Genomic DNA, 9,608 nt, shown 5'->3' with positions numbered 1-9,608 from the left:
GGCATTCCAAGAATGGATTTGAACACGGAGAAAACCCGCGAAACGCAAGATTGTCATATAGGAAACACCCGTGAAAGCCTCAAGAATATTAATGTATACGATTCCTTTAATTATTCTGCATATAAAAGTATTAAGGTAGTGATATCAAAAAGTCAATGGTTTACGAGATATTTTGTACTTTATTCTGGCATATATTGACATAAAATATTAAATACTCGTAAACTATTATTTTTTTTTGTAATCCTTAATACTTTTATGAACAGAATAATGAGATGAATGAATTGATGGAAAGAACTCAGTGAGAAATGACAATGAAATCAATGTCGAATAGACGTCAATTTGATGATTTCGATGTCGAATCAACATCCATTCGATATCGATTCTATTTTCGTTTCTCACTGGGAAATCACATAGCTGCTTATTTAAAAAATTATCATTTATACATACACATTTATTTTAAAGTAACTGTGTGTTTTTTATCCACCAATTGATTCATCTCATTATTATGTTTATAAAAGTATTAAGGTTATAAAAGAATTAATAGTTTATGAATTATTAAAAATTTTATGTTAATATATGCCAGAATAAAGTACAAAATATCTCGTAAACTATTGATTTTTTGATACGCTATTTTAATACTTTTAAATGTAAAATAATTATAGGAATCATATTTTGTAAAACAATCATTCAATTTCATTTAAAAAAGTGAAAGTGACCTTGAAATCTCCGAAGCGCCATCCATAGAAAAACTATTAATAGTATATTATATCCCCTTGATGTTGTACAACTTCAATAAATATAATATTACATATCTCTAAAAATAGGGGAAATATGTGAACAGAGTTATTGTTCCATCATGTATATATTGTATGTATATACATATATGTATATACATTTATTATATACTTTTATACTTTTATTTAAAATAAGACATACCCAGCAGATGAAATTATATCCATAGCAGAAATGTCCCAAGCCAAATTTTACCTCTCTCTGTTTTATTTGCAACATAAACTGCCAAATCTAATTGAAATAAATAATTTAATAAGCGTTAAATATATACTATAATATATACTATAATACCATTCTTGATAGTTCGGACACTTGCATAAATTTTATCAAATGGATGAGTAAATTTAAGACATTATTATAAAACGTCAATTATGTTACATTGTCGCAGATATTAAAGAGCAACCCTATCCCTTACGTTTAATGACATTTTTGTTACTTTTAGCTTGAATATGTGTCAAAATCAATACATTTTTTAGTTTCAAAGTAAAGCGTTCACATTAATGTATGAACGTAGTAAATAATAAATTAAATTTGAGTCAAATTGAATACACTTTCCAGAGTTAAGTTATGTAACTATAATTTTTAACGACATACCCGGAAAAAAATTTTTTATTAATGAATACGTATAAATATGCATAAACTTACATAAACACGCATAAATATTCATAAACATATATAATTATGTATGAAGTATGTCCATAAACGTTCATACATCCTCTTTCGTTTGTAAAATTACTTTTTAGTGTAATAGAAATAATAATAGTAATATGAAAATATAAAAAATAATGAAAAAGGTAATTTTCGTGCTATTTGTTTTAGAAAAAAATCAAGTTTGAAGAAATGTAAAAAATTACTTTCGTATAATCATATATAAAATTATGCATAATTGCGTATGAGCAATTTTTTATATATTTTTCCAAACTTGTTTTTTTCTAAAACAAACGATACGAAAATTATCCCTGTAATTATTTTTTATATTTTCACTTATTATTATTATTTCTATCACATTAAAAAGTAATTTTACAAAAGAAAGAAGGATGTATGAACATGTATGGACGTATTTCATATATAATTATACATGTTTATATGAATATTTATGCACGTTTATGTATGTTTATACATATTAATACATACTCATGCATGAAAAATTTTTTACCGGGTATTGAGTAGAAGCAAGATCGACATATAGAAATGGTTAAAAAATATATAACTAAAAATTAATGTAATAAAACACTATGAATTTCTTAATTTAACATATTATATTCTTTTATATGTATTTTTAGGATATTTGTACATATCAATACCAACTACAAAATCCTTATAAATTATTTTGAATTTTATATGCCAAAATGTATTGAGCTTATTTTTCAGAATATTCATAGTGTGATAGTAGGATACAGATCGTACGATAGTAGAATATTGACAGTACGATACTATGATAGTAGAATATTGGTAGTATGAAATAACTTTCAAAAACTCGCTTTTGTTATATAAAATAACAAATAATTATTGAAACTTTTCTGGCTTATCTTTACCTGTGGCGTTAGAATATACAAGTATTCTAAAATATACAAAAGAATAACACAATTGTTATGTAATAATACAATTTTATACACAATCATTCATTGATATTTATGTAGATATCCGGATTTTGAGCGCCAGTAAAATTAAGCATAAGAAGTTAAAATTTTAAAATAAAATTTTGTTATAGTTATTTACCTGTTCACGTAAATCCTCATCAAGGTTATAACTGGACAATTTGTGAAGAATTGCTACCGTCTCATTTATCTGAAATTATGTCAACAAAAAACGAAAGTTTGGTTAATTATATACGAGAGTCGTCTGAAAAGTTTTGAGCCTAACATAGAAACAAGTAATTTTTCGGTCAAATTCAATTTTATTTTTCCACATAATTTCCTTTTAAGTCGATACATTTTTTTCAGTGATGCTCCCACCCCTTTAATCCATTCAAATAATACTGAGCGTCTTGCTTTGCAAAATAGGCGTCTACGAATGCGATAAGCTCTCGTTCGATAAAAATTTCTGTCCTCCGAGCCAAACTTTGAGCATAGGAAACAGAAAAAGTCGCTGGGGGCCACATCTGGTGAATACGGTGGATGGTCAATTAATTCGAACCGCAATTCGTGAATTTTTGCCATAGCGACCGCCGAAGTGTGAAACGGTGCGTTATCTTGATGGAACAGCATTTACTTCTTTTTCAAATGCGGTCGTTTTTTCTCAATTTCTGCCTTCAGCTTGTCAAGCAATGATGCGTAGTACGTCCCTGTTATTGTTTTACCTTTTTCAAGATAGTCGATCAATACAATTCCATGACTGTTCCAAAAAACAGTCGCCATCACCTTTCCCACCGATAAAACAGTCTTCGCTTTCTTCGGAGCAGGTTCACCCTTCGCAGTCCACTGTTTTGATTGTTCTTTCGTTTCAGGAGTGAAGTGGTGGACCCAAGTTTCATCAACCGTTATTAGTCAATGCAAAAAATCCGACTCGTTTCGCTTAAACCGCTCCAACAGGGCCTTAGAAATGTTCATTCGAATGCGTTTTTGAGTGAGCAAGCGCGGCACCCAACGCGCGGTTAACTTACGCATGCCTAATTCTTCATTCAATATATGACAAACACGTTCTTTTGATATGCCAACAGCTTCTGCTATCTCCCTAATCTTCATTCGACGGTCGTCCATTATCATTTAATGAATTTCTTCGATGTTATCGGTGGTGGTCGCAGTTGTTGGCCGTCCCTAACGCTCATCATCAGCTAAGCTGGTACAACTACGTTTAAATTCAGCTACCCATCTTTTGACGGTGGCAAATGATGGGGCAGAGTCCCCGTAAACAGCATCCAACTTGGCTTTAATTTGCGTAGACGTATTGCCTTTCAAATGCAAGAATTTAATTATAGCACGATATTCAATTTTTTCCATTTTTACAAAATGACGACACAAATGATTGTCAAACAAGAACTGAACGTCCAAAGTGGCCACAATTTTCACAGATATCTTTGGTAAGTATCACGATTATAATACCAGAATGGCTTTGACGAGTAACGCTATCTTCGTGATGAGGCTCAAAACTTTTCAGACGACCCTCGTACATTAACGGTCACCACGCCGATAACCTTGACCTTGACATATGTTGTCAAGGTCATGGCCCTGAGAAAACTTCGACAGGTTTTAGGTGGTGGTCGTTCTTCGTTAAAAAATTATTAACAAAAAAAGTTGAAGAAGAATATTCTTTTTCAAACATATAAAACAGAAATTTTCTGCTTTAAAGTATATTTTACAACTTTCCACGTGAAGTAACTCCTACTCCGCCTTTTCCCCTGCTTGGGGGCGCATGACTTTCATATTTTCTTATATAATTTATGTTCATAGAACAGAAAATTTTTTCCTGCTTTAGTCTGCATACATGGTTTTCGATACATGATTTGATTAGGGTTAGATTTTTATATACTCATGGGTGTGTAATAATCTAACCCTAATTAAACCATGTATCGAAAACCATGTATACAAAGTAAAGCAGGAAAAAATTTTTTTCGATCGTTATTGGTTAAAAAGTTATTAACAAAAGAAGTTTAAAAAATAACGTATCACTTCTGCTATATATGCAATATTACATACTATTCTACATAGGTTTTGACTTTGAACACGAAGCAATTTTCACCCCTCTCCGCCCCTGCTTTAGGGGCGTACGACTCTTACCTCCGACTCTCATCCCCCTTCGCTCCTGCAAAGAGGCACATGACTTTCACCTTCGATTCTTACCCGCCATCCCTCCTGCAAAAGGGCGCACGACTCACACCTTCGACTTTCACCTTCCTCCTCCACTGCAAAGAGTTGCTGAACTTCTATAATTCTGTTCGACAACATATGTCAAAGTCGCGGTCGTCGGAACGACGCAGCGTCCTTTACAGGGCACGACTATCAAACATATTTTAAAGCAGGGAATTTTCGTGTTATAGTTGAATTTTCTTTGTTAATAACTTTTTAACGAAGATCGACCACCACCTAATCTGTCGGAGGTTACTCAGGGCCATGATGACAACATATGTCAAGGTCAAGGTCATCGACGTAGTGTCCGTTAATGTATACAATTACCAAAGTTAGTAGTAAAACTGAAAACTTTGCATTCAATGAATCAGATTTCAAATAAAACTTTGACATATGTAATTTCATTGTTGCTTGTGCTATTATTCTAGTTATAAATAGTTATTAATGCTTTTGTTCTACTATAATATATACCTTGTTATAAACAGTTTGATATATGTAGTGTAATGTGAGAAATAAAATAGTCGTTAAAACGAATCCAAAAGAGTCACTTAAATAGCTGATGGTAGAAGCAAATGTCCATCTCCACCGATGATCTCCAAACAAATGATACATTGATAGACAGAAATCTAAACCATAGTTAAAGTACCATACCATCTGTATTAACACTTGTACATTGAATATTTTGTTTAGTCTGCGTGATATAAGGCATAGTTGTAGATGGACGTGCCTGTAAATAAATTGTAATTGTTATAATTAATCAAACCGAGAGACATACACGTGTTACGTCCAACGGACTCACGCAGCCTTTTTTTTCTCTTTCTCACGGAGACCTGGAGTTATCAACGCGTAAGACAGTTGAAAAGTAAAAAGTCTCTCTCTCGAAAAATTAAAAGCAAAGACTTCAGTATCTCCTCATTAACGTCATATAAAATAAAGTTAAAATCGGTGAACGCAGGGAGCTAATGAGCATCGTCGGTGACATCCTCCTTGGACAACCCTATTAAAAATGATAACTAACGTCAGTGAAAGCCCGATATTGACGCCTATACATTTTTCTGACAGCTAAGTCGCGGACGATTCTCACGATGTCCGCGACCATAAAATATAAAAGTGACACGCGACGTCCAGGGGGAGTGTTTGACAGGCCCGTGCCAGCACGTGCGCTTGTCTTAATCGACGTTCATTTTCCCATAATTTAAAAAGGATCGTAAATTTAAGACACTTGTTGAAACAAAACCGACTCCTTTCCTCCTCCACAATCTCGACCAATCCAGAACCCAGAAAAGTGTCCCACCACTTAATTAGAACTCCACCAATCAAGGGAAAACCAATATATAAACTGCGGTTCCGCGGCCCTCAGAGAGAATTTTTTCTGAAGTTAACACAGAGACAGACAGACGGAGACAGACAGAATCTTTTCCCGGAGTCAACCCACTAAATAACACATTTCTTTTCGAAATCAATCCGTTAAAGCCCAGAACTTAGAAGCAGTGCGGGAGAAAAATGATTAATCTCGCTTACTTGGCCAGTGAGATTTAAAGATTTAGAGTCAGTGCAGAAGAAACAACCTCACACATCCTGCCCAGAGAACTTCCACCGATCAGCATTTCAGTAATAAGTCAGTATGTTTCTATTCTCTAATCCCCCTCGTTTTTTCTTTCAGTAATTTAATTCAACATTTCCTTAGTTTCTTTTTATTATTCATTAATTTTTAGTTGATTCTTTGTATTTCTTTCTTTCCTTCTTACTCCCTTTTTAAGTTTCCATATGAAAGGAAATGAAACATTGCAGTCTGTTCACGCTATAATTTCAATCCCTGTCGCTATTCATCTCGCGATAATTGTTCGCTCCTGACGACCAGTCTGACGTGTCCGCCCGCTAATACTATCATCGTCCAAAGAAAATCAGGCCAAACCCTCTCAGATCCACTCACCAAAACTCCCTTTCCTTTTTATTCTCTCGCTATCCTCTCCGTAAATACTCCCTTCTGTCACACTACATCAATCACACATTCACAAGCATCATTCAATTATAAAATAGATAACCAACTATGTAATGGTAACTTTAATTTTAAATATATAATGTAAATTAAAAGTCTGACTATTTTATTTCCGAACAACACCTCCTTATATTCATAACGACAAGACCACGGTTGCACTTGCTCTTATCCCTGGCTATTTGGATTCATTTCCAAGGCCGAAAATAAGGGCATCGAACGCACTGGCACATCTGGTGTCAAAATGTGCCCTCACGGCACACTGACTCAGTTTGCGACTTTAGCGCTTGCGTTCGCCTCGAGGTCCGCTCAGCGGAGCGTCGACCTTAAGAGAGGCTTCCACTTCGTCCCCATTCGGACTACCGGCTCCCCTAGAACCTAAGAACGAAGTCTCCCGAAGGATGAAGTGCCTCCCGTTGAGTCGGTACTTCCCCTAGTTCCCTTGCGGTCCGGAATTTGGACCCGACGATACGGCGATTCGGTTCGCGTTACGTTCACTCTCTCGGGTTCCATGCGTGCAGAGCCTTGGACGTAACACACGAGAAATACTAAGGATATTACATTTTTAATGTTGAATTCGATATAAACTATAGTGTTTTATTACTTGTGGTACACAACGTGTAATTATTTCACTTAGTTGAAATTAATTATTCTTATATGAATATACATACATAAGATGTCTCATTTCAACTGTTGCATCAAATTATGTCAAAACGATAAGGAAACGTGTATATCAGATAAAAGTGAAACGATTTCGATGACATGAGACTTTCAATACTTTTTGAACATATTTTGTTACATTGTTTTTTTTTAGGAGGAGAAGCATCTAAAAGATGATACTGTACAATTTAAGGATGTATTAGGCCTGCAAGGAAAATTAAATTTGGAAATATGTTTAATATTTCCATTTCAAATAAAATATATACATTTGAAAGTTAGGTGAATAAGATTTTTTTTTTGTTTAATAACATATTCTTCTAGATTATTTATTGTAATGGTTATAACTTTTAGTTTAAAAATTAAAATTTTTTTAATCTTAAAAAGTTTACGTTTCTCTTGTATAAGTACTTTAAATATTCACATAAAATAATTTATGCGAACTTTTATTGCGATTCACTGATTATTGTTACAAAGATATAGAACAAATAAATATTTTATTTATTTAATGGACAACTAGTTCATGCATCGCAATGTAACTCAACATAAATAATCCTGAATTTCTAATGCACTTTAAGAAATTGAGATTTTTATCATTCATTCCATATATTGCATTTTCATATATTTTTATTAGAACACCGTTTAAAAAAATACTACTATTTAATAAATTAACTTATGTTCCAGATAGTAAACGATCACTTCTGTAGTATTATATTTAAACGTGATTTATGGTAATAATCTGTAACTTTTTGATAATTTTGTTTTCACTTTGAAAATATGTATAAAAATCCTTAATTCTCTGCTTCTACATTTAATCGACTATAATACGTATTCAAATCTAAATTTTTTTCCACCGTATAATTTTAAGGGTATCCTATTATACCTATTATATCTTAATATTATTCAATATTACTCAATATTATTTGAAAGTATATGTCAGGATTATTGAAATTTGCGAAAGGTTGCGCATTTTCTAAAGTTTTATCAAAAAAATACGTAGGCACAATGAATAATTCTATTAAACAAACAAGTATATGTGATCTTGCACTTGATTTATCTCATTATTCTATTCATAAAAGTATTAGCATATTACCATTATCAAAAAATTAATGGTTTACGAGATATTTAATGCGTCATGTCAATTATGTGCCAGAGAAATGTATCTACAATATTTCGTAAATTATTGGTTCTTTTATTTCTTAATACTTATACATGTAGAATGATTATAGAAAAATCATATTACGTAAAAAATCATATAAGTCCATTTTAAAAATCGCCGATGAATATTATATCTTTTTCATTGCGTCTCTCATCGTATCTCTATTTAGAAAAGAATATCGTGATCATAATAGGCCTCGCTTGAAGTAGTTGCACTTTCATAGAAAACATTTTTTTAATACTTTTTGAAATATGTCGATGTGAAAGTTAGATTGAGACATTCTGTATACATATATATATTCGCGTGAATGTGTGTACACAGTAATTCTATTAACTAATTATTACATTAAAATCCATATAACACATTGTTTGTGATCTTTAGGTTCTGTTATCCGCTGATGCACAAAGATGGATCTGTTTTGTCTTCTGTAATCTGCGCTACTTTCGAACTGATCACAATATAAAGCACGTAAACGTTCATTGACTCGATGAAATCTGGAACTTGTGCATCTGAATTAAAAAAGACTTAGTTATATCTTTTATTAAAATTATAACATACGCATTATGTATATGCACATTAACGCTAATTGCGGTAATAAATAATCAGAAGTCGGACTAAATAAGAATTTAATTATTACGTGTTGAACTTAATTCCTGCCGTTTTTCATCTCCAAAATTGATTTGTTTTGAAGGGAAGATGAATGAATACTTTAATCAAAGTAATTTCCTCCATTTTCTTCTTTATTACTAATTAATAATACTTTATTAATAATACTTTGATTAAGGTATTTCCCTTCAAAACAAATCAATTTTGGAGACGAAAAACGGTAGGAATTAAGTTCTACACCGAATATTTACTTTTTGTAATATAATATTTAATACACATATATGGAGCAGAATTTTAAAATGTATTTTTTACCCAAAATTTATAATTTTTATATAACGAAAAGGAACCCACCTGAACACTACACTGTTAAATATTATAGGGTCTAATTAACTCAATGTGAATCGCCACTGCTCCTACTCAATAACATCGTTATTTTTTACTAAAACAATGGTTATATTTGACACTATACTATAGTATCAATTTAACATTATATTATGTCAAATTTAATTATCACATTGGTAAAAAATAACGATATATTTAGTAGGAGCAGCGGTGACTCACAATGAGTTAATTTGATCCTATAAAATTTAACAGTGTACTCGCCTTACAGGAA

General features: G+C 32.2%; 1 protein-coding gene across 1 annotated transcript in view; it reads left to right on the top strand.

Moving 5' to 3' along the window:
- The window catches only part of LOC108759263 (uncharacterized), a gene marked incomplete at its 5' end in the record, with an annotated part of 17,860 nt that overhangs the window by 1,757 nt on the left and 6,495 nt on the right, over window positions 1-9,608 (top strand). The gene's annotated exons all lie outside the window — the stretch shown is intronic.

The sequence above is a fragment of the Trachymyrmex cornetzi genome, unplaced genomic scaffold (assembly GCF_001594075.2).
Source record: "Trachymyrmex cornetzi isolate Tcor2-1 unplaced genomic scaffold, Tcor1.1 scaffold1044, whole genome shotgun sequence".
NCBI classification, from domain to species: Eukaryota; Metazoa; Arthropoda; class Insecta; order Hymenoptera; family Formicidae; genus Trachymyrmex; species Trachymyrmex cornetzi.
The sequence above is the reverse complement of the archived record's forward strand: the minus strand, read 5'-3'. Positions and strand labels throughout refer to the sequence as shown.